Source organism: Triturus cristatus, chromosome 6, assembly GCF_964204655.1.
Source record: "Triturus cristatus chromosome 6, aTriCri1.1, whole genome shotgun sequence".
In the NCBI taxonomy this organism is placed as follows: domain Eukaryota; kingdom Metazoa; phylum Chordata; class Amphibia; order Caudata; family Salamandridae; genus Triturus; species Triturus cristatus.
This window is the reverse complement of record NC_140589.1, coordinates 444,972,195-445,000,011: the sequence shown is the minus strand read 5'-3', so window position 1 is coordinate 445,000,011 and position 27,817 is coordinate 444,972,195. Positions and strand designations below refer to the sequence as shown.

Genomic DNA, 27,817 nt, shown 5'->3' with positions numbered 1-27,817 from the left:
CACACACATATATACATATATATGTATACACATACGTGCATGCTTTTACATTTACATGGGTATGCAAGGACACGAAAGACTTTAGTCCGACTTTTATGTCTAATATGCCCAAGATTTAGCTTCTCAATATCTGGTCACCCTAGCATATATTGGCATGCCCCAGTCAATCCTTTTAGTCAATGTTACCTTCGCTTCTCAGTGGGAATAGACCCTTTTCAGTTTCAAGCATTACCATTCGGCCATGTGACCTCTCCCAGGGTGTTCATCAAGGTATTGACACTGGCTATTGCTAATCTGCAACTGTATGGTATTACTGTTTTTTCATACCTTGACAATTGGTATTTGTCAGCTTCCTTTTTCCTTAAGGATCAGGAGAATGAACAGTGGGACATGACTATCCTTCTGAAACTGGGACTCCTCATCAATCTACAAAAATCCAACCTGTTCCCTTCACAAGAGTAAGTGTTCATTGGGGCCCAGTTCAACTCTTGAGTGGCTAGAGTATTCCTTCCTCCTTGTTGAATCTTGGCAATCCAGCAGACTTTAGCCCAGCTTATCTCCCTGTCTACTATAACAACGAGAACTTGACTGAGAGTCCAGGGACTAATAGCCGCTTGTAAGACTGTGGTACAGTGGGCTAATTTGTATCTCAAGTCTCTAGTAAATCCTCCTCTAGCATTGGTCCCCGGCCTCACAGAATTACAAATCCACGATTCCCATTAATCCACAGATAGTTCTGCAGCTGCACTAGTGGTGGTAGAGACCAATTGTTCAAAAGGTGTTTCATTTAAATATCCTCCTCCTATCCAACTGACAACAGATACAAGCATGTGGGGTTGGGGAGTGACCCTGGGGAATTTGAAAATGAAGGGTTCATGCTTTCAGGAAGATAGTCTCAACTCTTCCAACTGGAGGGAACTGGTAGCAGTACTTCAAGTACTGTGGGCATTTTCCAGTCAGCCGCCAGTGCAGAATGTTATTGTCCAAATAGCAATCAGGTAACTAGGTGTTACATCAATCGACAGGGAAGGACAAAGAGCAAGTCATTAAACCTCCTAAGAGATCACATCTTCACTTGACCAGCAGCTCATCTACTTTCACTTTAGGCAGTGTCCCTAAACAGCAATCAAAACTTTCATGCTGACAGTATCAGTTGAAATCTTCCATCGTTAGTGTTTTGGTATCTGTTGATCAGGGAGTTCAGATGCCTATTGGCAATCTTTGGCATTGCTTCGATGGACATGCTTGTGTCCCCAATGGATGCTATGCTTCCAATGGTTTGTTCAAGCAGAACTTTGTACCCAGGCCTGGGTGGTACTGCTCTCTCAATCAAGTAGCACTCTGTATGCCTTCCCTCTGATACCCCAATTCCCAAGGGTGTTTTGGAAGGTTCAGGAGGAGAAGGCTTGAGTGTTGTGTTACTCACTGGTGTACCCATGACGTAGACACTGGTGACAGCCCTCCTGTGAAAAATAAGATTTACAGGTTGACTGGCCGGGCCAGGGCCACCATCAAAGAGGAAGTCTCTAAGATGTTGGTGCTAGGGGTAAACGAGCCCACCAACAGTCCTGGGGCCAGCCCAGTGGTCTTGGTTCCAAAGGCTGCTGCACCCGGTGCCACTACAGCACTGCAGTTCTGTGTGAACTACTGTTGGCAAAATGCCATCACCAGGACTGATGCCCAGCCCATCCCCAGAGCTGATGAGCTCATATATCGGTTGGGAGCTGCCAAGTTCCTCAGCACGTTTGATTTGAAGTCTGGGTACTGACAGATTGCCTTAACTGAGGGGGCCAAGGAGGGGTCAGCATTTTCAACCCCAGAGGGTCACTACCAGTTTGGATGATGCCCTTTGGGTTGAATACTGCCCCTGCCACCTTTCAGAGGTTGGTTAACCAGGTGTCGGGTGGACTGAAGGATTTCAGTGCCACCTACCTGGATGGCATTGCCATGTTCAGTTCCAGCTGGGAAGATCACTTGCAGCACTTCTGGGAAGTGTTGAAGGGTCTGTAGAGGGCAGGCCTCACGGACAAGGCCATTAAGTGCCAGATTGGGCAGGGCTCTTTGGTGTGCTTGGGGCACCAGGTAGGAAGTGGCCAGGTGGCACTTCTTCAGCCCAAAATTGACACCATTCTGGCTTGGGAGCCCCCCAAGACCTAGACTGAGGTGAGAGCCTTTTTATGTCTCACTGGTTACTATAGGAGATTTGTTAAGGGCTATGTTACCATTGTTGCCCCCTTGACCAAGCTGACTTCCAGGAAGCAGCCCAAGAAGGTGACCTAGACTCATGCCTGTCAGAAAGCTTTTTATGCCCTGAAAGCAGCCATGTGCACTCTGCTGTTGCTCATGGCACCCGACTTTCCTGAGGAATTCGTAGTGCAGACTGATGCTTCAGAGCATGGTGTGGGAGCGGTGCTCTCACAACTGAATGATGAGGGCCTAGACTAGTCTGTAGTATTCCTTAGCAGGAGACTACTCCCCAGGGAACAGAGGTGGAGTGCCATAGAAAGAGAAGCTTTTGCTGTGGTCTGGGCACTGAAGAAGTTAATACCCTACCTGTTTGGGACTCACTTTGGAGTTCAGACCGACCACAGGCCCCTCAGATGCTTGATGGGTAAGTACCCAAAACTGTTGAGGTTGTCCATCTCACTATATGGAATGGAGTTTACGGTGGAACACCGCCCTGGCACAGAACACGTCAAAGCTGATAGTCTGTCCAGGTACTTCCGCCTTTGTGAAGAGAACTCCAAGAAGGTTGGGTAGTTCTCCCTATTTTCAGCTGGAGGGGACATGTGCTAGACCTGGCATCTTTTGGTGTGTTTCCCATGTCTTTTTGCTCTCTGACCTCCCGATTTTGACTCTCTTTTTGCTGGTTTATTGTTTCTGCACACTTTTTCACTGCTGTCCAGTGTTAAGTGCACGTGCTCCTATTGTAAATTGTATTATGGATTGGTGTTTCCATGATTGGCATATTTGATTTACTGGTAAGTCCCTAGTAAAGTGCACTGGGAGTGCCAGGGCCTGTAAATCAAATGCCGCTAGTGGGCCTGCACCACTGATTTTGCCACCCACATGAGCAGCCTTTCAAAGGGTTCTCAGACCTGCCACTGCAGTGTCTGCACACAGTTTTTCTGCCACGTCGACTTCACAAGTACACCCACTTGCCAAGCCCTAACCTTTCCTTTTATATCATGTAAGTCACCCCTACAGTAGGCCAACGGTACCCCTATGGGCAGGGTGCAGTGTATGTGAAAGGTAGGGCATGTACCGGTGTGTGAAACATGCGCTGATAGTGAAATACAGTGTAATTCGTTTTTCATTATAGAAAGGCTTTCCGTCCGATAGAATAGAATGGGAGTTTACTTATAACATCTTATAAGCATAACTTCCCATTGGAACAAGATAGGGAAATGGAGTACTGTATGCCTTGACTCAGAATGTAAAAATACATCTTTAGTAAAGATGATTTTTATGTTCTGCGTTTGAAAATACCACTTTTAGAAAGTAGGTATTTTCTTGCTTAGCCATCCTTTGTGCCACTTCTGGGTTGTGGATTGACTGTCTGCCTTTGGAGTGACAGGGGCTGGGGATGTGCATTCTCTTCAGACAGCCACTGGGTGGGTGGGGGTTGAGGTGTGTCCTGCCTTTTCTGGATGAGTCAGGGCTGGGCTGATTAGACCTGGCTGCATTTAGAGTAGTGGGAGGAGATACGAGATTTCCTTGCACCTGAATGGGCCTAGTCTGCCTTGGAAAATACTGTCTCCACCTCCTGCCAAGAAGCTGGGCCAGAGCAGGGGCGTAACACAGGCCCCCGCAGCCCCTGCAGTGCGGGGGGCCCCCACGCTCCAGGGGCCCCCTCACTCTCAGGGAGGGAGACGGCAATTTAAATAGTGCTCCGGCGTGCACGGCCTCCCCAAGTCCCCATAAATTAAACTGTGCTCACATGCCACGGTGACTGGCCTCTAGGCCTGCGAGTCTTCCCTCTCTCTCTGTCTCGCTCCTCAGCTAGTGAAAACCGAGACTTCAAGAAACGGGTATTACCCTCTCTTTCCTCCTTTCGTTTATTTGCTCCCCTGTGAAATGGATCCAAAAAAGAAATACATTTTTGCTGGAAAGGTTGTCTTTTTCTGACACAAGTGCAGCCTCAGGGTGGAGAGAAATAAAACATTCCAATTGTGAAAAATAAATAACTAATTATAGCAAGACAGAGTGGTTGCAAGGTGACCAGATTGATTTATTTACACCTAAACACATTTGTGCCACTTTACAGTGTTTGCCAGTGAAGTTATCTCTTTGAACAACATTGTTTTCCCTGTGTGAGAAAGTGCACCTTGCCTGGAGGTACTGAAATACCTGTTTGATGGGTGAATTGGAAAACAAAGGGGCATATTAGCAACGCTTTGCAATAAATATCGCAAAGCGCGCTTAGCGTCAATTTGTTTACCGCTGGCTATCACTGGTTTTTATCGCGGAGATAATTAGCAACACGTATCTCCAAGGCGATAAAAAAAACAGCGATAGCGGCAAAATGACTGATCATCGCTGGACATCCAGTGATGAAATTCCTGCGATAGTGAAATCCTTGGTAATAAGCTAAGGTGGTCTCAGCCTGACAATCCACCTCCCATTGAAAAGATGTCTAAGTCAGGTTTCAATCAGGCATTAGGAACCAGCGATAATCGCGGGTAGCACAACTTTTTTTATCGCAACGCAGGCATTAATAATAGGGGGAAGTTGTGATTACGACTGTTTTCATTTAGTTTTAGTGAGGAATGCCTACTTTGCATGTCATTAGCGATAAATATCGCTGACATGCAAAGTGGCAAAAAAAACCAGACGCTATTGCCAGTAAACTGTCGCTAACAGCTGTCAGCGACAGCTTGCTAATAGGGCGATAAAAATATCGCTGCTTTAGCGGCAAAAAGTGCCGCTAAAGCGGCGATATTGCCCTTGATAATATGCCCCAAAATGTGTACAGCGACTGTGTGTTACCGAATGTGGTCTTTTTAAACCATAGTGCTTATGTTTTGAAAAGATATAAGAAATGGGCACTGAAACAGGTCCCTTCCGGGCCCTGGAGTCATGGCCTTACCTTTTCATGCAAAAGCACTCACTAATTCCAGAATAATGAGTGTAAAAGGAAAAAGGTAACCATGTTGTTCCTGCTTACATTTGACATGCTTTACTTAATCTTGCATTCCCTATGAGTGTTTGCTTTTTCTAGGATGTTAATTTTCTTTAGGCCGCATATTGCTCTTGTATAGTGCGTAATTAGAATTGAGTCACATCCATGTGTTTATAGCGGGTCAGTGCAGTGCAAGTTTCTCTAAGTGGGGCAGTATGGTGTTCAGTGGGGGAGAGGATGTGGCGCTATGGTCAGAGCTGCTGAAGTGGAACTGGTGAACCAGGTTCAGCCTTAATGACCAGGCTCCCAGACCACTCTCCGGAGGGAGCACATTCCTGTGCTACACCTTAGAAGGTGCCGCAAGATCTTAAAAGCCCTGGTGTCTTAGCATCAGCAGGTGGACCCTAGTGGTGCCAAGTGTGGATTAAACTTGAAGGCCTGTCCACCACTATCCATGAAGTTCACCTCCAGTCTTGGGGACAGACCTATGAAGCAGCACACCATATAGTGGTAGTGACTCTGTCACTGAGGTCACAGGACCCTTGAGCAGGGTGGCTCTAGGGCAGTGCGACCGCACCGGGCACTAACTTCAGGTGGTGGCGTCATGTTTGTAAGTATAATATGGTTTTAAAAGCACTTGCTGCCTCCTTCCTGGCCTCCAACATTTTTGTGCAACAATAAAAATGTCTTGATAATTCCAGTGATTAATGTTCTTAGTAGAGAGAGATGGTGTTTTGTCTAGTGGAAGGTTTGACTAATGAAAAGGAATGGCAGAGGTGTAATGTGCATGCTGCTAAGAACATGTGCCATGCAGATCACAAAGTGCACATAATGTGAATAGGTCAGTGGGTCACTGCTTTTGTCAGAGAGACCCTATTGTTACTTGCAGTTAATAAGTTAAAATCCTAACATAGAACAGTAAGCTATTAACTGTCATTTAAGAGCTGCATGCAAACTCCAAGGTATGAATTAGAGCATTATGTTTTTTCCCCCAGTCTTCGATTATCCTAATGTTGCAAAAAAGGGTTAATTTGGGTAGAAATCAATTCTGATTATTAAAGAGAAGCCCCAACCATGGTATTATGTTTTTAATTCTGAGTTTGTGTTTCTGCAGACCAATCACTATTAAACTATGCTGCCTACTAGTATGGTTGTCATGTGACTCCTACACTTTGTAGTCCTTTGTCTTATGTAACATTTCCTACACAGTGATTGACACACATATGAATGATTGTCTCTGTGTAATATGTGTGATGTAAAGTGCTCTGACACTCTACACTGGTATTAGTGGTGCTGTAAATGTTCTGATACTTTATTATTTTGAAATGTGTACACATGCTAACAGTCTCTGCAAAGATTTTTCCTTATTAGTACTAGTGGAACATACAACTGCAGCAATGCGAAAGGTGACCAGTCAACCTTTGCAAAGGGCCCTCCACTTCACAGCAGCACAAGTCAAATTTTTCAGTAACTTTTGATGTGTTTGAGCTATAAACAATTTATCAGTTAAAATCGTCAGATTATGCAGCAGATGATGTATTATGTAGCAAATATGGCAAAGCCATAGTTATGTTGAAAACATTTGCAAACTAGGATATTTTGCTATTCATGTTTGAACTGCTCTTGTGGAAAAAGGGAGGAGAAGTGCTGATGACAGAAACTCCATGGCTGGGAGACAAATGGCTTGCGATTCCACTTTTAAGGATATTTGGGACATTCTGTGATTGAAAACGTATCCCACTTTGTGAATGTATTTTAATGTCAATAACACATATTTAACCTTAAATAAACATGTGTATCTATTGGTTAAATTAAATAATGTAATAAGCTGTAACCGGTTAGTGAAATGGGAAACGAATACTAAAAATTGGGGTATTTTGCTCTTTCTGCCACACCTCTCACTCTGCCCACTGACCCAATCCATTGGTTATTCCCGCCCTCTGATTCTCCTCCCACAGTTTCCCTACTTTTTTTCCCCCACTTCGACCACTGCCTGGCACTAACATGCATTAGAGACAACTGTGGGCTTTTACCACTGGGTCTCTTAGAGAATGACACCTCAGGTCCATACACGGGGCTACACACAGTACGTTTCTGGGTTCTCCGCACAACGTGTTTGCTATTTGACGCCAGACTTCTGCAACTTGTGTTGAGGTAATTAAAAATCCCCTTGTGCTTGTATAAAACATAGCTGCCAAATGGCATTGGCATCATGTTGTGTCCATTCATAGCTTTTATCCAACAACACTTTGCATGCTGGAATGTTTAACCCCTTACTTAGATGGTCACAGCACAACTCCCAGAATGCAAGGCGCTGTTGGCTTAAAATCCAGGCCTGGCTGGCGGTGTCACACGTGACCATAGAGCCATTTGGAGGCAATGGTGAATTTGTAATTTAGCAGACGTGTCTATACTCTTAGTAGATTGTAAATACTGCCAGTGTTGACACACTGAGGTTTGAGGCCTCTGTTTGTTATGAAGTAAGGCCCAGTCTGGTGGTTCAGGTCAGTCCTTGTGAGGGAAGCTGCTGGACATGTTTTTACCATGCGACTGTGTGTTACCGAATGTGGTCTTTTTAAACCATAGTGCTTATGTTTTGAAAAGATATAAGAAATGGGCACTGACACAGGTCCCTTCCGGGCCCTGGAGTCATGGCCTTACCTTTTCATGCAAAAGCACTCACTAATTCCAGAATAATGAGTGTAAAAGGAAAAAGGTAACCATGTTGTTCCTGCTTACATTTGACATGCTTTACTTAATCTTGCATTCCCTATGAGTGTTTGCTTTTTCTAGGATGTTAATTTTCTTTAGGCCGCATATTGCTCTTGTATAGTGCGTAATTAGAATTGAGTCACATCCATGTGTTTATAGCGGGTCAGTGCAGCGCAAGTTTCTCTAAGTGGGGCAGTATGGTGTTCAGTGGGGGAGAGGATGTGGCGCTATGGTCAGAGCTGCTGAAGTGGAACTGGTGAACCAGGTTCAGCCTTAATGACCAGGCTCCCAGACCACTCTCCTGAGGGAGCACATTCCTGTGCTACACCTTAGAAGGTGCCGCAAGATCTTAAAAGCCCTGGTGTCTTAGCATCAGCAGGTGGACCCTAGTGGTGCCAAGTGTGGATTAAACTTGAAGCCTGTCCACCACTATCCATGAAGTTCACCTCCAGTCTTGGGGACAGACCTATGAAGCAGCACACCATACAGTGGTAGTGACTCTGTCACTGAGGTCACAGGACCCTTGAGCAGGGTGGCTCTAGGACAGTGCGACCGCACCGGGTACTAACTTCAGGTGGTGGCGTCATGTTTGTAAGTATAATATGGTTTTAAAAGCACTTGCTGCCTCCTTCCTCGCATCCAACATTTTTGTGCAACAATAAAAATGTCTTGATAATTCCAGTGATTAATGTTCTTAGTAGAGAGAGATGGTGTTTTGTCTAGTGGAAGGTTTGACTCATGAAAAGGAATGGCAGAGGTGTAATGTGCATGCTGCTAAGAACATGTGCCATGCAGATCACAAAGTGCACATAATGTGAATAGGTCAGTGGGTCACTGCTTTTGTCAGAGAGACCCTATTGTTACTTGCAGTTAATAAGTTAAAATCCTAACATAGAACAGTAAGCTATTAACTGTCATTGAAGAGCTGCATGCAAACTCCAAGGTATGAATTAGAGCGTTATGTTTTTTCCCCCAGTCTTCGATTATCCTAATGTTGCAAAAAAGGGTTAATTTGGGTAGAAATCAATTCTGATTATTAAAGAGAAGCCCCAACCATGGTATTATGTTTTTAATTCTGAGTTTGTGTTTCTGCAGACCAATCACTATTAAACTATGCTGGCTACTAGTATGGTTGTCATGTGACTCCTACACTTTGTAGTCCTTTGTCTTATGTAACATTTCCTACACAGTGATTGACACACATATGAATGATTGTCTCTGTGTAATATGTGTGATGTAAAGTGTTCTGACACTCTACACTGGTATTAGTGGTGCTGTAAATGTTCTGATACTTTATTATTTTGAAATTTGTACACATGGTAACAGTCTCTGCAAAGATTTTTCCTTATTAGTACTAGTGGAACATACAACTGCAGCAATGCGAAAGGTGACCAGTCAACCTTTGCAAAGGGCCCTCCACTTCACAGCAGCACAAGTCAAATTTTTCAGTAACTTTTGATGTGTTTGAGCTATAAACAATTTATTAGTTAAAATCGTCAGATTATGCAGCAGATGATGTATTATGTAGCAAATATGGCAAAGCCATAGTTATGTTGAAAACATTTGCAAACTAGGATATTTTGCCATTCATGTTTGAACTGCTCTTGTGGAAAAATGGAGGAGAAGTGCTGATGACAGAAACTCCATGGCTGGGAGACAAATGGCTTGCGATTCCACTTTTAAGGATATTGGGACATTCTGTGATTGAAAACGTATCCCACTTTGTGAATGTATTTTAATGTCAATAACACATATTTAACCTTAAATAAACATGTGTATCTATTGGTTAAATTAAATAATGTAATAAGCTGTAACCGATTAGTGAAATGGGAAACGAATACTAAAAATTGGGGTATTTTGCTCTTTCTGCCACACCTCTCACTCTGCCCACTGACCCAATCCATTGGTTATTCCCGCCCTCTGATTCTCCTCCCACAGTTTCCCTACTTTTTTTCCCCCACTTCGACCACTGCCTGGCACTAACATGCATTGGAGACAACTGTGGGCTTTTACCACTGGGTCTCTTAGAGAATGACACCTCAGGTCCATACACGGGAGCTACACACAGTACGTTTCTGGGTTCTCCGCACAACGTGTTTGCTATTTGACGCCAGACTTCTGCAACTTGTGTTGAGGTAATTAAAAATCCCCTTGTGCTTGTATAAAACATAGCTGCCAAATGGCATTGGCATCATGTCGTGTCCATTCATAGCTTTTATCCAACAACACTTTGCATGCTGGAATGTTTAACCCCTTACTTAGATGGTCACAGCACAACTCCCAGAATGCAAGGCGCTGTTGGCTTAAAATCCAGGCCTGGCTGGCGGTGTCACACGTGACCATAGAGCCAATTGGAGGCAATGGTGAATCTGTAATTTAGCAGACGTGTCTATACTCTTAGTAGATTGTAAATACTGCCAGTGTTGACACACTGAGGTTTGAGGCCTCTGTTTGTTATGAAGTAAGGCCCAGTCTGGTGGTTCAGGTCAGTCCTTGTGAGGGAAGCTGCTGGACATGTTTTTACCATGCACTTTGAAAGTATTTTCACCTTGATGCAAGAAGAAAGTTGGATTGTTTTACAAAACATGCTTGATTTTTGTATATTGCTGGACTGGTGATTGCTTTATTTTGCACTTTGAAAGTATTTGCACTTATTGTTTTGCTTTACTAACTACAGTTTGTATAGATTGTCATTAGGTACTTGCTGATATGGTTTGTTTTTATTCTACATGCAGTATTATTTATGGTGTTCCTTGCACTTGTCTGTAATACGTGTACCTTAAATCTTGTATTTAGCATTGTTTACACTACAGAAATGATAAATTAAAACAGACAAACTTCTGAATCAATGTTCTGAAGCATCCAAACAGTTTTCTTCCTCAGCCTTGTTTGCCTGCCTGTTTTGCAGTGCTTACCAATAAAGACATTATGATTGAATTTGCTTCCTCAGTTCACGTTATTATCAGGCACAACCCTTGACAGTCGCTAGTGTGTGGCATGCAGATAATTCACCAGTCTATTTCTCTTGACTTTCGCAGGATACTGAGTTATAGCATGTGTACTTCTCATGTATATTGTCAGTCGAGTTTTTATGGAATTGCAGGTTTGGGTTGGTCTTTCAAAGTTTCAAGGTATTGTCAATTCTATTTCAGATCCTTCATAGTTGGTCTTTGTTCTTCAGCCAAAGGCAGTTCCTGAGACAACAGGATCACTCCTTGGCATTGTTCTGATTGCTGCCTCAGTTAAATAATCTGCTTTTGACAGTATTGTTACAAATAGCATTGCTTGTATGTTAAGTTTGTTTCCCACTTTCTCATTGGAACTTAGAGAAAGACAATATAGAGGCATTTCATTTAAATGTTGGAGGTTTCAAATCAAAATATGCTAGATTTCTGGGTGGTAGGGCAAAGTGGTAGATGGTGGGCCATGCCGCCAGGGGAGGGGGGCCCTCTCCATGTGCTTTGCAGGGGGGCCCCCTCAAGTTTCATTACGCAACTGGGCCAGAGAGGACCAAACTGGTTAGGACTAAGCACAGACACTCTCTGTTCCAGAGAACAAAGAGAAATGCAGTATAAATATTGGGGCCCAGACCCCAGAACTTTAGAACTCGCTGGAATCAAGGAACCTGCCAAGAAAAAGAGCTGGAAGAACTGCCAGGAGGAGTCCTTTGCTGTGTTGTTGTTTTTCTGGGTTGGCTTGCAGTTGCTGCTTCTGCCTTGCACAATGAAAGGACAGGACTGAACTTTCTCATCTTGTTGCTGAGTATCTCCAAGCGCTTGAAGTAGAGCTTGCCTCCTGTTCTGAAGTCACAGAGACCGCAAAGACTTCACCGACAATGGGCACTGCCTCTGGAAGTTGCCTCAGATGGGGGAAAGCAACCAACTCCGTTGCTAGCTCTGTGTCCTGAAGGCACCTCGGAGGGCACCGCCACATCTTTCACTGCAACACTGGTCTCACCGACCACCACCACTGAGGCACTGCTTGTGCCGTGGCCTGTGGGCACCACACTCCACATCGCCTCACTTCACTTTGCCGTCCTGGTCTCACCAAACTCGTCGCTTCTCCCTGGATTCAACCCCTGTGACCGCACCATGGCTTGGGGGCACCGCTCATAAGTCTCACAACGCACTGTCTCCTCTCACACCTCAGTCTGGGCTGACCGACGCCAAATCCCATCAAACAGCTCTGTCGCTTGCACCATGACCTGTAAGCACCACAACGAGCCCCACCTCATTCGCACCACAGCCCACGTCTCACCCTGACTCCTGGATGACCGTCACTGAGCTGCTGCCTACACCACGCTGTGAGGATACCACCCACCGCGCTGCTTCTATTCATATCACAACTGTAATTGTTGCCACGACCGTTCTGCACCGTGATCGGCCGCAACAAAAAGGTACTGCTTATGAGTATGCTGACACCACGACCGATGCGGTCGGATGGAACTGTTGGATTCTGTTGTTCTCAGCACCACGGTAGCACCGGACAGAGCCTCTGACTTCAAGGAACTGCATTTTTAAGGATATTCTTGCAAAGTGCATAATTTTAAGGACTGCATGTTGAATTTTATCGTTTTGGGCTTGTTTTGAATATTTAAAGTAGTGGATATTATTCTAAACTGGTGTGGTGTCCTTTTACAGTATTTTCTCTGTATTACTGTTGGTTATGTGCAAATGCTTTACACACTGCCTCTAAGATAAGCCTGGCTGCTTGTACCAAGCTACCAAGGGGGTGAGCAGGGGTTATTTCAGTAGTGTATCCCCCTTATCCTGACTAGAAGGAAGGGTCCCCACTTGGACAAAGGTGCAAACCATTGCCAACTAGAGACCCTCATTTCTAACAACGGAGTGTTGAAACTTTTCAAACACTCATCCCCAGTCACAGATTTAGGTTTAATCCATTGTTGTTTTGCTCACCATCTCACCCCTGTTTGGGCCCAGCCACATGCAAATCAGTCTTGACCCTGCTCCCCATGGGAACAGTTCAGACTGAACTGCCAGGCCAGGTCCTCCCAGGGCCTGGAACAAGCATCCTGTGTTCTTTTTCAGGGTATCACCCATCATCAGCCAGGCAAGCTTGAATCCAATGGCTCAGTGATCAAGGGACCCTCTTCTAGGTATACCCTTAGCCACGTTTAGGTGGAAAAGCCACTGTGTGAAACATTGCATACACATACGCCATATCATTGGAGTAAACCTGGACCTGCACTCATGTTTGAACATGAGGAAATTAGCCACGCCTTTATCACAAAGTTGCCCTTCTCTTAGCTATGATACGAGCAAGAGCTATAAACTTGTTTAATTTTAACAGGAAGGCTCAAACATAAAGCAACAGTGGCAGTAACTAAGATGGAATAAATCCTTATCAAATAATGTGCAAGAATTCTCTTAACACTTCTATTCATATATTCCATAGGTCCTCTATGCCAGTTTTTGGGTGATATCAACTTTCACAGGAATTATCTATAGTGGAGTTGAACTGTCCTCTGCCTACCAGGGGGAAAAGTATCATCTGTGATTTCATATGGAACAAATCAGTCTATGCTTGGTATTGAAAGGGACATCTTTAATTTGCAAACAACAGTGGAACACCTTTTTACCCTTCAGGGTCATAGGTAAATCCTCATCCCGCAAACATGTACATCCACTAGTGTCAAGGGGACCCACACAGGAGTCATCCAAGTTATCCAAGAATGTGCATGCATCCCACCACTATAATTGTACATTCATAATGATGTCCTACATTGGGGTAGCACCCGCTCCGTTAAATAAGGAGAAAATATAGAATCGGACAACACTGCAAGTATCCACACAGACGGAGTAAGAACTCGGTTCGTTAAAGGAATGGTGTTTGAAACACATTATAATGGACTGAAAATAATTGACTTTTATCTAACAACCAGTTTTGGTTAATAATTTACATCGTGACATTGATCGGTTTTAAATGATATAGGAGGAACCCGAAAAAACAGTTTACCATGTTTTGAGCATATAAGTGCACTGCATAATGGGCAGGGCAGTTCATTTTATTTGAATGTAATCTTGTAACCGGTTTTCATGGCGGGAAAAACACCAACTAGTGGGCCAATTAGGATGGATCAGTGAGGGTGGACGTGTTTAAATATGGGAGGAACTAGGGGAGAATAAACACTCTCTGGAATAAAGATGGCAAAGCATTAGTTTGAATGTTCAAAGCAGGTGTGTAGAATTGTTGCATTGCTCGTTTTGGCTGAGGGGTTTAGTCTGTTAGTTTAATCACAGAGCATAAGTTAGCACATAGTGGGAGTGTATGAATATTAAAAATAGGGCAGAGCTTCAGGAGTGAAAGTTAAGATGTGAGTAACGTTGAGTTAATTTTTGTAGATGGGAATGATGTGGGAGGAGTTGTGAGTATGAGGATGGGGAGTGATGAAAGGGGTTTATGAGGTTGGGTGTTGAACTAATCGTGTGGGAGGAGAAGTGTGAAGATAGAGGTTGAGAAAAGATTGTAGCTTACGGGGTTGTGAGTTAAATCCAGGTTGTGGAAGATGGTAGTGTGAATGTAGAGGGGGAGATAAACAAAGGGGCTCACAAGGATCCTAGCTAAATTAAAAGTGGTATAAGGCAGGGTGAGATGGTTGTTTTGTGGAACAGACGGATTAAGTCGCTAAACAAAGGAAATTGGTTTGAAGGGGGATGGGTTCACCATGTGAACGAAGGGGTAACATTCATGCTGTTCATGCAGGAGCTTATTGCAGGAAATGAGGACGGGTTGGAATGCAACAAGGTATTCTGAAAAAGTGATTACTGATGCATGTCGAAAAAGTAAGATATTTAAAAATGGTTAAAATGGTAATGGTCATGTGTTTTATTGTTCATTTTTAGTGTCCCCTGACGAAGGGTGCTTGTAGCCCGAAATGCATTGGGTCTTTTTTAATAAACGTCGCTTTGAATGAACTTCTGCATTTGCCGTGTTCAAGCGAGAGGTCCGGATGGGCACAGCTTCTACATAAGAAACTTGGAAAAAGGCACAATATCCAGGGTGTGGATTAAGGCACAATATGGATGGAAAATAGAGATAAAAAGGATGGAGTACATGATTAAAAATTGAGTTAATATGGTGTATAATATGAACTGTTTGCCATAGAGGCACACCCAGCTGTGTGATCGGTTTAGGGCAAGATGACGCCTCATCTAATGCTATTGTTGTCAATCAGGGTGCCTTTTGGGCATGGCACCAAACCGGTGTGCACGCATTCTTGGATAATTACTGGACAAGCATGTATTACATTGAAAGTAAGGTGTGCATCCAACCACTATAATTGTAGAGTCATATCAACCATGGCATTCCAGATTAGTGTTCATAACAATTTCCTCCCAATTGGGATACAAGAAAAACCCAGTTAACATACCGAAGACTCCTGCAATTGTAGCTTGAAAACTACCTGCATTTTGGAGTGCCATCTGTTAACAGGAAATAACAGATTTTTAAACTTAATGTGTAGACATGGAACTCCCCCAAAATTAATTATTTCCAGAATTACCTGTGATAGGTTATTTGTAAAGAGATTGCTGCATCTGTAAGCACTAGATGGAGATGATGAAGTAGTGGAGATAAGGTGCACAGTTCATGAGATGTAAATTACCCTAAAATAAATGCTGCCCGGTCCACAAGGCTGACTTATGTAAGAAACAGGAGAACCCCACTTGTAATCGACTTAGTTAAGATATTATTTTCTATGGGAATTAGACATACAGGTGTGTTCTAGTCACAAGGTTAAGCAAATTTACTAGGCCTCTGGTAACAAGATATCTATCATTGTGTTACATACAGAAAGGGGAAACGTGCTCTACTTCCTTCACTTCTCTAACATCTCTAATTCATAAGGAGAAAGGACTTCAATGTAGTCCATGTAAAAATTAATGGCAAGACTGCCACTCTCCAGTGCTGTGCTGCCTGGCATTTCCTCCAGTGCACTCTTGATCTCAACAACCATAATGGGTATTAAAAAGGCCACTTTATACTTATTCTGCAATGAAGGCAATCCGAATATGGTCAGAAATATAGATACCTGTGGGACAGTCACAGATACTCTAAATCTACCCAGCAAAGAATAAAAATCCAACAATTCTCCCTGTATCCCACCTACTGCTTGGGCCCACTTCGCATCCTCCTTTTCTTTCACTGTAATGTCTTGGGATGTCCACACCAGTTTCACCAATTTTGGGAGGACATTCCCCATACCCGGGTGTACAGTTTCATAGTAAACAAGGCCCCAAAACTATGAAATCAAAGAATGCATAGTCCACAGAATGGTATGGCATGATCCCCCAAGGCAAAATAACAATGCTCCAGCTCAGGAGACCTACCACAATTTTCACAAATCGTGAATGGATGGACTTTAGAATAAACAAACGCTTAGCTATGCACATACACCTATGATGCACCTTAAATGTCTCCCACACAATACCTAACTGAACGCAATCCAACAAATAATTGATTCATAAATATATATCATGAGCTAAGTACTAGAAAGAGAATTATTTAGTGTGAGGATTACATAAATGCCATAGATTAATCAGGCAGTGTAAATCAATGATCAGTGATATGGCCCTCAAAGTCTACGACCTGTGTCAATTAACAGTGTTCAATATATTCACTCTGAGTTCAAACTACTATTCAAGCCCTCACCTGTAATAAAGAATGCTGAAAAGGTGCACAATGTCTACATAAACATGTGTACTTATTTTTTTGAAGTAAACACCAGGGCTATAAATTATGACTAGCATAAGGATCGTGCCCTCTACACTTTTCTGAGCGACTATATACCTGGACTCACCATCTTGCACATCTCATATTTGGTGAAACACTCTCTGTTTATTAATAAGGAGAACAGCACCCCTATATAGAGTAAAGTTCATTCCAACACTAAATGGCAGGCATGCCTTCACAAGAAGGCAACATCAAGAATATGTCTCTCCAAATAAGAGAGAACATCCCCTCTCTTTCATGTGTAGTTCAGTTCCATTTATGTCAGGACAATAGTGTAAGGAATGAAGCTGAATCAACCTACATCCATCCAAGCCCAAGTGCAAAGAAACATTAAACCCAGGCACTCCAAAGTGCATTATGTGTAATTAAAATGGTTGCTTTCAAATGAAGCACAACAATACTTATCACAGAGCTGTATTATAACAGCTCCTTCTCCACCACCCAGATCAACAAGGAAACAATCCAGCCCAGTTCCAAAACCAAATGGGAACATACTCAGAGAATCAAACCACTTGGAAGAAAACAAATGATAGGTGCGACACACAGCAAACGACCAGATCCCGATCCTGTAACTCGTCAATATTTTGGGATGGAGGCTTGGCTGTGTAAAATGTTTTCTGCCTACACCTTGACCAGATGCTTAGTAGAACATATATATATAAGACTAAATTGATGAGTGGCAAGATAATGACAATAACACTGTCATTTATATGTCCTATGTGAAAATTTAGCACTATAGCCAGCTAATACAAATACATGCAATGTATTTTCACTGAGGTCTAAAGCCTGCTTCCCACCCTGCGATCAGGGATACACAGATCCATTATTACTCCCTTGTTTGTTGATGAATGACATTGGGGCTGAAGAAATTAGTTTTCTCCTGCTTCATAATATTCAGTCGAGATAGAGAGTAGAGCATGGCATACCATATGACAAAAAGTTGAAGTTCTTTTTGACAGGAGTAAGTGCATGCCTCTTGATTCTTGCAGTGATGGTAAAGTCAGGGTAGAGGGACAGTGAGGCACCACCATAGGTTAATGGCTGATTTTTCTTAGCAAGTTTTAACGCTGTTCCAAAACCTCATTCTCTGCTCCTATGATTTCTAATACCTTTTTCACACTATGGATTTTTTTGTTGAAATGTAGACTTTCGCATTGCAAATGCAGCATTCCACCATATCAGAGCATGAGGCTGTGTTCTTTAATGTGGTTCATGAGGACCACTTTTTTTAAAGGGTTGCATTGCTTTTGCACCATGCCATGGGGTGCATGCGTGACACAACTCTAAAAGTGAGATTTATCAAGCCACGCAAGGCCACCTTGGTAAAATTATATATATTTATATTCATGGAATCGTCTCTCTACATTTTTAACAAGTGGTCCTGACCTTTAGCATTTTATAAGCTCTTAATTTATGTTGATTTGTTTTCAGCATAAATAATTTTGTACTTTGTGGTTGTCATAATTGCATGTTTAGCCCTGGTTTGTCTACTTGCTGGTTATAATGTACTTCATTCTTAGATTTTCTTGCATTTTCTATATAATTCATATATATATATATATATATATATATTCACTGACAAAACCATAGGTTTCACACACGTTATAGTTAGGAATTAGCATTTAAAAAACCTTGCAAATTCACTGAAAAAAACATAGGTTTCACACATGTTATAGTAAGCTGTACATTTCACTCGTAAAAAACCAATGAAATTCCCCCGTTATAGTTAGTGCAGGCAACTATAACTCACGCGACCGCTAACTTCTGCTGATGACATATGTGTCTTTATGAAAAAAAAATATTTGTAATATATGTATAGCTAAAATTTAATGGAAGAAGACATGGGCAAATAAGTGTCTAAATACAGTATTAGCATCAGCAGAGGATTGCGGACGCGTGAGTTATAGTTGCCTGCACTAACTATAACGGGGGAATTTCATTGGTTTTTTACGAGTGAAATGTACAGCTAACTATAACATGTGTGAAACCTATGGTTTTTTCAGTGAATATATATATATATATGTATATGTATAAATATATATATTCACTGAAAAAAACATAGGTTTCAGGGGTGTTATAGTTAGCTGGACTTTTCACTTGTACATTGAAATTCCCCCGTTATAGTTAGTTCAGCTAACTATAACTCGCGCGCCCGCAATGCACTGCTGATGACGTCACATATTACATCACTCATGACATGGTCAGTGACATCACTCATGACATCACTGATGACATCTCAAATGACATCACTGATGACATCACTGATGACATCATCCAGTGAATGTGTGTTTTTCTGAAAATTAAATATGTTTTATATATGTATATCTCAAGGTCGATGGAAGAATAAATGGGTATATAAGTGTCTAAATGGATGATTTGTTTTTGAAAAATTGATTGTGTAACTGACTGATTAAGTGTATCATAGTGAATACATGGCTTAGTGAGTAATGTTTAAATATGTAAATATCTGTATCAGTCTCTCACTTTGTGTATAAGTGGCTGCATGGGTTGGTGAGTAGCTACATGGGTGTCTATATAGGTTATTAGTTGGTTTTTTGAGTATCAGTCTGAGTGTCTGCATGGTTCGGTGGGGGGTATTACGTAGTGCATAGGTGCATGAATGAGTGACTCACTGTTTGTATGTGTTGAACACAGCATGTGTGCAGGACTGTATGGGTGGATGAGTGTGTGTATGGGTGTGTTAGTGAGTGAATGACTGTCTCAATAGTGTCTTTATGAGTAACTACATATGTTTTAAACTAGTATATGTGACTATTGGTGTATATATGTGAGTATATGTGAGAGTGAGAGATTGAAAGAGTTCCTGTATGAATAAGTATGTGTTTCTATAAGTGATTGTTTAAAAGACTAAGTATGTGTAAGTTTCCGTAGAAGTAAGTATGGTGGTGTGTGTATAACTGTATATGCAAGTAAATGTATGTTTGATTCTTTATTAGCATGAGTGACTATGTGTGTGAGTAACTCTATGGATGAGTGGCATTGTGTAACAGGATGTATAGGTGTATGAGTACATATGATGAGTGAGTACATGTATGAGTGACTGTATAGGACTGTTGGTGAATGAGTGGATGTGTATGTGGATCTTAGAATTACTGAAGAGGTTGTTGTAACTGGTATTGGTATGTCCATTGTTTTGAAAATTTTAGTCTCTATTTTTGAATGTGTGTATCAAAGGTTATATTAGGGTGAGAGGAGGTCTGCCACTCTATCACAAGGATGATGTCATCAGTGATGTCATCAGTGATGTCATTTGAGATGTCATCAGTGATGTCATGAGTGATGTCACTGACCATGTCATGAGTGATGTAATATGTGACGTCATCAGCAGTGCATTGCGGGCGCGTGAGTTATAGTTAGCTGAACTAACTATAACGGGGGAATTTCAATGGTTTTGTACAAGTGAAAAGTCCAGCTAACTATAACACCCCTGAAACCTATGGTTTTTTCAGTGAATTTCTGAGGTTTTTTAAATGCTAATTCCTAACTATAACGTGCCTGAAACCTATGGTTTTTTCTGTGAATTTCAAAGGTTTTTTAAATGCTAATTTCTAACTATGCCTACAGAGATAGGAAATGTGAAGAAAGAAGAAAAAATGCACAGAAAGAAACAAAAGAAGTGCAGAAAGAAGCAACAGAAGTCCTCAAATACGAAGATAAGTGCAGGAAGAAGGATAACGTGCAGAAAGAACAAAAAGAAGAGCAGAAAGAAGCCTTGTTGCAAAATCACCCTGTACCCTCAACTTTTTCAGACGGATACTGGTGGTAACTGAGTCTGACTAACCAGTCCTAGAGCCAGTGCTATGTTAAAAGACACTTAGAATACAGTGAAAACACCTACATACACTAGGGAACATTATGCGTTGGGGTCCCCCTGTGATTAGCATGACCTCCTCTGTAAGCCCCTAGTGTATAATAGGGCATGGGGATTAAAACTACCTCTTAAAACAGGCCACAGGGCGTTTTTGCACACGTTAACTCAGGCCCCGTCCCCTCCCTTCACCACTGTGTAAACACGCCCTGTGTCCATTTTTAGTTGGGAGATTAAGTTCATTTGAATCCTGAGGGTCCCTAGGGTCCAACTAGCCCACTAGGTACCTCCAGTAAGTGCCACAGAGCTGCGTTGCAGAGAGGTGTAAAAAGTGGCACGGCCTGGACCACCTCTCTGCAATGCAGCTCAGTGGCGCTTACTGGAAGCACTTGGTGGGCTAGTTAGCCCCCAGGGGCCCTCAGTATTGAAGGGAAATTATATCCCCAATTTAAAACATGCCATAGTGCGTGTTTGCACACGTCACCTCAGGCCCCGTCCCCTCCCTTCACCACTGTGTAAACGCGCCCTGTGGCTGTTCTAAGTTGAGAGATTAAGTCCCCCTGAATCCTAAGGGTCCCTAGGGTCAAACTAGACCACTAGGTACCTACAGTAAGCGCCACAGAGCTGCGTTGCAGAGAGGTGTAAAAAGGGGCTTGGCCTCAGAACACCTGGCTGCAGCGCAGCTCCCTGGCGCATACTGGAGATGCCTGTTGGGGGCACATTTGCAGAGTGCTGCACGGAGGGGGCATGGCCTCCGGCACGATGCCAGTCTTTTATTTATTTTAGTTTTTTAAGAAGGGGGGCTGTTTGGTTCCCCTTCTTATTCTAATTTATTGGCCCTGATGACCCCATCCCCCAGGGCCAGTCTCCTAATTATATTTTTTTGACCCCAATCCCCAGGGCCGGCCACTGTTTTTTATTATTTTAAAAAAATAAATATTTATAGACATACCTAGGACATGCTGGACAAACCGTACGTACCTATCACCATGACGATTTTGGGTGATATTCATTAAAAGGCGACTATGCATGCAATGCATCCACGTGGAATGTATTTACACCACTAGTGAAGCTCTGACATGTCTGATGCCCTACCGTGCCTAATCCTGGTAGACACCCTTGTCGTTTATTTATACAAACATGGGTAGCTATTGACGGGCACATTTAATACACATGCACACCAAGCCATTCAAAGGGGATTCGACAAAAATTCGACCAAAACTATGCAAGAAACCCCCCTCACGGTTAATAAAACACACATCCACTGCCGGATGTGTAATACTTTTTATTTTACTCTCTGGAAAGGGGACGAACATCACTTGAGAGTCACAGCGTGCTCCTGACAGAGCCCAATGCTGTGTTACACCCACCATTGCCTGCCGAGTGCCACACACCTCTGTGTTGTATTCCACTAGCTAGTGCATATGCTATGACACTCTCTAGCCCATGTGCACTGTAACACCACCCCGTGAATATGTCATGCCACACTTGTCTTCGCACGGGTTATATTGCCCCATCTAACGTGCCTTTCTGGATGCCTATGTTATAACGCACAGTGCTATGCCATACATATTATAATCTGGGATCCATATCTTTGTCACAGTGCATATGCAACGTTACACTCCCCAGCACATATTTTATATTACAACTTTAGAGACTAGTTAGGTTACACAACACTGCCCTGTGCATATTACACTCCAAGGCGCATATCGCATAGCACGCGCTAGTGCCTGTGCTATCTCGCGCTCTCCAATGAATCTGTCATTGCGCACAATGTATTGCATATTATATTTCACGCCCGGTTCATCTTATATCACACTTTTTGGTGCATAGTTTATACCATACACTATATCTAGTTTTCATTTTCAATCGTACTCTCAGGACTATGTTCTATATAACACTGTGTTCACCTACCCTTTTCACGGGCATTACATTTTGCGATAGGGGGTGGAGGGTCAGGGGGTGTTTCTGCCAAGTGAGCCCGGAGTCACAGTCACAAACGTCCTCTTCTTCCTGAATAAAAGTGAGATTATGCTGCATACTTGTTCATATTTTAAGTAGTTCGCACAGACACAATGTTTTAAAAACAATAAAGTTCCTAATACCCGCCTTCTCTGAACAGTTAGCTTGCTGCCCCATCCCCTTCCTCCCTATCCTCTGTTGTGTGAATCCATGGACTAGCCTCCTGCCATGCATGGTCTGATGTGCTGCCACTGCCCTCAATTTAGTATGATGTACCAGTCCACTCCTCCTGCCCTCCATTGCCCAATTCTATGCCCCATCATTGACCTCCTGCTTAAACTCTGTGCTTAGCTTGCTGCCCCTATTCTCCTTCCCCCTGCCCTCCGATGTCTTTGTGCATGCCCCTGCTCCATCCTTTTTGCCCACCATGTCCCATGGACCTGCCACTCCTATCTACTCTGAGTGTTCTGTTGAGCTGCCACTCCCCTCCCACCTGCCTAGCATTGTCAGATGACTGTACCCTGTCCCTGCCACCTCCACCCTGCCTGTCCACATGCCATGCCCCTATCCTCTTCCTCCTGTCCTACATGGTCCATTGTACTGCCACACCCTTCTGCCCTCCCTGGTCTGTTGTGCTGCAACTGCTCCTCCTGCCTGCCCCGTGTGGTCTGTTGTGAGGTCCCTTCCCCTGAACTTTCTTGTCTGTGCACAGGTCCTGACCCTCCCTTCTATCCTCCATTGTCCTTTGTGCATGCCCCTCCACCCTCCTTCTTGCCCATCATAGCCATTGTGCTGCCACTAACCCTCCCACTTGCCATGCATGGTCTTCTGTGCTGCCATGGCCCCTCCCACCTTCCCTGTGTGGTCAGTTAGCTGCCCCTGACCCCCTCCCACCTTCCCTCCATGGTCTGTGTGTATGCCATCACAGTCTCACTGTTGCTCTTCATGGTGTGTCTTGCTTCTAGTGCCCATCCTGCCTGACCTCCATGGCTATCTTGCTGCTCCTGCCCTGCCCCCTTGCCCCCAGCCCTACTCCCTCCCTCCTGGCTTGTCTGTTCCATTGTAATGCCCCTGATCCGTCCCTCCTGCCCTTTATGGTCTGTTATGCTGCAGCTTTCTCTCCTGTCTGTCCATTATGGTCAGCTAGCTACCATTGCCTCTTGCCCCTCTGTTCTCTGTTGTCCATGTGCATGGTCCTGTCCCCTCCCTCTTGCTTTCTATGGATTGTTGTGCTGCACTCCCGTCCTGCATGCCCTGTGTGGTGTATTGTGCTGCTGCAAACCCTGATGCCTGCCCTGCAGGGTCAGTTTGGTGCACCTCTCCATGTCCCTCCTGTCCTCTGTTATCCAAGTCCATGTCCCTATCCCATTTCCTTCCATGATCCAATGTACCATACTTGCGAACATTTTGAACTTGGTAAGAGGGAGATTTTGAAAAAAAACTGGGGTATTGATTTTCCCCTTTGGGTTACATTGAAAAAGAGGATATTGTAGACAGGAGACAGATCAAATAAAGCCCATTTGAGCTTAAAAACATTGGACGTTTCCTGGCTGAATCGGGTCTGTTGGCATGTATGGTTGTACTACCATTGCCTCTTCCTTCTGCCCACAATGGTCTATTACATTGCCACAGCCTTGAAGGAGGGTAGATTTTGTATCACAGGGGGCCCCTGGCCCGTTCTGTCCACACCTGAAGTATGAGACCCTTGTCCTTGCCCTGCCAGCTGCATTTGTAGGCCGTATTAAATTGACCAGCGGGTCCTGTGTTGCTATATAATTATCCTGAGACATCCTTACCACTCAGCCAGCATAAAACCCCTGTGTAGGCCCTTCTGTTCAATATGTAGGCCTCTTTGTTAAATTGACCATAGCTCTGCAATTTTAGTGTATAGCAGTCTGAAGGCAGGTCTGCGAGGCCTTCTGATCCAAACTAGTAGCCCCCACCCTACCCGAGTGCTCCGTGCTCGGTATCAAAGTTCAACATCCCCCTGAAGCTGTCGACATACAGTAGGCTGCATCCTGGACTGGTACTTGCTTCCTGGGCAGGTTTCCCGCTTTTAAGGAAGTGGCAACCGCAGAGCGTCAAGTTAGGAGAACTGAGGAGATTTTATACATGAATATATTGAATTCCCGTACAATACCCATTATTTTCTGCTTGCTCTATGGAACTTACGATAAGCGATTGGCCTGAGAGACTGACCTTTTCACCCAGTCCATTGTCAGCATTAAGTGGGTAAATGACGAAATGTCTGGTAAAATCTGCAGACGAAGCTTTTGGGTAGCATACGTAGGTAGATGTAGCGTGCAAAGGAGCCCACAAAATGATATAAAAAGGGAGCACCCACAGATATCGACGGACTACCTCGCCGTCTGTATGTAGGTTAACAGGCAGTGCAGGTTTTCCCCAAGAGCTGGGAGCTCTTGTCTTCCTTTGCTTAAAATGTCTTGCTCTGCTTTGCTATTTTTCTTATTCTATTTTACCTATATGAAATGTCATGTTATGTTTAACCATTGTTCTCTTTACTTTTGCATTTAAAATATTTTGTATTGTAATTGCAGGAATGCTTGCTCTAAGAGTAAACGTGAGTGTTCCTAGGTAACATTTTCCTTGGTGTAACTTGTTTCTCATGATGCATTTATAGATGTGTTTTCTCTCTCTCTCTGTCAGTACATTAATTGAGATACAGAGAATATTATGACAGCTGTATGATTATCTGGATTCTGTATTTTGTACTTTATGTCTCTATTCTGCGGTTTCTTTGAAGTTGCATCTTCTCATTAAACTGCCATTGTATTCTGCCTCCAATTCCATGTCTCATATGTCTGTTTTCTTCATTTTTGGAGCAAGCGTTCCTAGGCACCCCGGCTCAAATTAAGGTGCCCCTTTTGTCCCTGACTCACTCTCCTGCTCAGTTCTGTGGTGGCTCCCGGGGATCTGGGGACCGCCCCTAGCTTCCTTGACCCGTAATAGATCTTCCCTCCAACAGCCTCTCTTGCAAGTCCTGTATTGCTGGTTTGTTGCCCCTGCCCCCCTTTCCACTGCCCTCCATAGTCTGTTGTGCTTCCACGGCCCTTCCTGCCTGCTCAGTGTGGTTAAATAGTTGCCTTTGCACCCTCCTACCTGCCTTCAATTTTCAGAGTCCGTGCCCCTGGCCTCTGCCTCTCAACAGTATCCTAATGAACAACTAGATTGCTAACATTCTATATTTATTACAAAAGTGTGGAACGCCTGACATCATCTTGATGTAATCAAAACTGTAATACCTAGAGCATTTCCTTTAGAAATTACATATATGAGAGGGTCTTATTGGCATCAAAATTATGGTTAGTGCTCTAAAAGACTAAAATAAGGACATATTTTCTGAGTTTTCAAATAGCGACAAAGCACTTTTAAATTATTTGTTATCTTTATGTTTTTTATCCAGTTGACCACTTGATTAAATGTTGCACTTAGGGGAGAGGATGTGGTGTTACTTCCAGAACTGCAGACTTTGCAACTGGGGAACCAGGTTGAAGTTTCTGCTTCAGCTCGACATTCTGTGATTCTGGTCAAATCACTTAGTCTCCCCATGTCTACAACCAAAATGAATTTGTTCTTGTGTGATGTAACCAATGCTCATGTAAAGCACTCCAATACCTGACAAGTCTGCACTATATAACACTGCAAAAACACAAAATAATAAGTGTTTTGCACACTTCTGTCATTGGGCTATATTTGGGCTACATCTGGTTGATTTTGGGCTACATTTGGGCTCTTTTGTCTCCGGTGGCCATCTTGGGAGATTTATTTGTTATGAAGTTTCCTAATTTCCTCATGTACTGCAGTCTCCTCAGTAGGAAATGCTTTCAGTTTTTTACTTTGATTCCATCATGAAGGTATTCAGATATGTCACACATTTGCCATAAATTCTGAATGTTAGCACTCTAGTTGCTCATTAGATCACTGTAGTAAAACTACTGCACCATGGAAGTCTGCTCCTGGTATTAAAAGTGCATGTTTCAGTCTGCATGTCAGAATTTTTTAATGAAATAGAAGAGGATTTGAGAAGTCACCCAAAATGTGCCCTCATTTTCTTTCTTCAGCATTAATCATAATTTCTATGGCAAAATGAACCTCCTCATTGTGTTCCTTTTTTAATTAAATGTTTTAAGTGTTACCAGTTTATACCAATCAAGATGGCTTCAGGTGTGCCATACTTTTGTCATAATGAAGACAGTAAGCGCTCTAGTTGTTTTTAAGAACATTCTGGGACATTCTGTCATTGGGCTATACTTGGGCTACATCTGGGTGATATTTGGGCTACATTTGGGCTCTTTTGTCTCTGGTGGCCATCTTGGGAGACTTATTTGTTATGAAGTTTCCTAATTTCCTCATTTACTGCAGTCTCCTCAGTAGGAAATACTTTCAGTTTTTTACTTTGATTCCATCAAGAAGGCATTCAGATGTGTCACACATTTGCCATAAATTCAGAATGTTAGCACTCTTTTTGCTCATTAGATCACTGAAGTAAAGCTACTGCTCAGCAGGGAAAACTGCTGCTGGTATTGAAAGTGCATGTTTCAGTCTGCATGTCAGAATTTTTTAATGAAATAGAAGAGGATTTGAGAAGTCACTCAAAATGTGCCCTAATTTTTCTTTCTGCAGCACTAATCATACTTTTTATGGAAAAATGAACCCCCTCATTTTGTTCCTTTTTAAATTAAATGTTTTAAGAGTTACCACTTTAATCCAAGCAAGATGGCTTCAGGTGTGCCATACGTTTATCATAAGTAGGACTGTTAGCGCTCTAGTAGTTCTTTGGAACACTCTGGGAAGCTGCAGTAGAACACAAAGGAATCAACTGACAGTCTCTGCCCTTGTTGGATGTACATGTTTTACTGAGAATGTCAGACTTCATTCTCACATGACTGAGAAAGATAATGTGAATTTACAGAAAATAAGCTCTCAGTTTAGCCTATAGATAACCTTCCAAACCTCTGTGGTAAAAGCATGAGAAAATATTTTTCTCTCAATCATGATATCCCAGCAGAAGGCTTTTTCACATGGTGAAATCACCTTAGAACATACCACAATTCCTAAAATGAGTATGGTACCATCAACAAATGATTTATAATGTAACTAAAGTCTTAAAACCTTCTATTAACTGCAATGCTTTTTAATGAGGTGCTATCATGTATATTGGTCCCAAGATGGCTGCCAACACTTCTTGGATGAAGTGCTGACAGCCAATCAGATCTCAGGATGAGATGTGTGGTTAGGCTCCGCCCACATATATATATGCTTTTAAATGCTATTTTCTCAGGAAATACTGAACAGATTTACACCAGACCTGCAAAAGGCACTTCCTTGACCTTATGGCTACCTCTCTGCCAAATTTCAAGTAATTCTGTTCAGCCGTTCGGGCTGTAGCTGTGTCTAAAGGTCCTATGGAAAAATGCATG

At 43.0% G+C, this 27,817-nt stretch overlaps 1 protein-coding gene across 1 annotated transcript in view; it reads right to left on the bottom strand.

The window, feature by feature from the left end:
* Window positions 1-27,817, bottom strand: part of GFRAL (GDNF family receptor alpha like) — a 1,025,020-nt gene that overhangs the window by 90,553 nt on the left and 906,650 nt on the right. The gene's annotated exons all lie outside the window — the stretch shown is intronic.